This window comes from Brassica oleracea, chromosome C8 (genome assembly GCF_000695525.1).
Source record: "Brassica oleracea var. oleracea cultivar TO1000 chromosome C8, BOL, whole genome shotgun sequence".
In the NCBI taxonomy this organism is placed as follows: domain Eukaryota; kingdom Viridiplantae; phylum Streptophyta; class Magnoliopsida; order Brassicales; family Brassicaceae; genus Brassica; species Brassica oleracea.
In genome coordinates, this window is record NC_027755.1 from 26132350 (window position 1) to 26133394 (window position 1045).

The following is a 1045-nucleotide window of genomic DNA, read 5'->3' on the forward strand; positions in this document are numbered from 1 at the left end:
TCATTATATAGTAGCACCGAGAAGTTAGATGGAGAATGAGGTATGAATGCAAAGTATACAAAACAGTTAAAATCTTTCTGATTATGGGAAATATAATAAATCAATTCTCTTGAAATGGCATATAACTGTCCATTAGCATGACATAAGTACTTGTTCCTGTTCTCACCAAACTTCCAATTCTAAATGTATATATAAATCTATTATAGTTATTGTCAGCGCCGCGATATTTGTTAGCTAAAATAATCCATCTAACATAATAGGAAAAACAAACCAATGAAATTGTAAAGCTAACCATCAGCTGAGATGATTTTGCTGTCCTGACACATTGCAAGCTTAGTGATTTCACTGTCAAAAGCAACAAACTAAGCAGTCATATACATCCGAGACATGTATTTACAAACGGCTCCTAGCACAGAAAAAACATATTATTATGTTACGGATGATAAGTTTGATGCATAAATACAGTTTAGAAATTTTTTCAACTGAATATTTGTGCCTACTGAATTATCCTACAACACCCACTGCATTGTGATTTTGGCATGTTAAAGCTGAGAATCAACATTGGAGCTTGCGTTAGCATTTGGAACATGAAATATAGCACCATCAATTTCCAGTGTTAATTCCATTGACAATAGCTGTGCAAAAGAACTCTGCTAGTAAGGTAATCGTGATTAGTAATTCTTTACATCTTAGTGTTGTGCAACTTCAAAAAGATAGACACTTACAATCGACGGCTCTCAAAGATGGACCCCAAACCTTCTAATGATATGCTTACCTCGTCGTATAAGTAATCCATGTCATTTCCCTCCCACGGGTAACATTGCTGGTGCAGATCAATTCCCTCCACCTCTTCCTCATCATTAGGATGCTCTGCAATATACCCTCTGTAAGGTTCACATTTATGTCGCTAGAATTATCAGAGAAAGAAATATAAAGTACCCTTTAAATCTTCAGGAGCATCGACATTTTCTTTATTCAATGATCTTCATTCAACCTAACAACCATCAAAATAAAAAGAATGTGAGGCACAAAATCTTCAAAATCA

At 34.8% G+C, this 1045-nt stretch overlaps 1 protein-coding gene across 4 annotated transcripts in view; it reads right to left on the bottom strand.

The window, feature by feature from the left end:
• The window catches only part of LOC106308147, a 7326-nt gene that overhangs the window by 3389 nt on the left and 2892 nt on the right, over positions 1–1045 (bottom strand). The window lies entirely within an intron of this gene.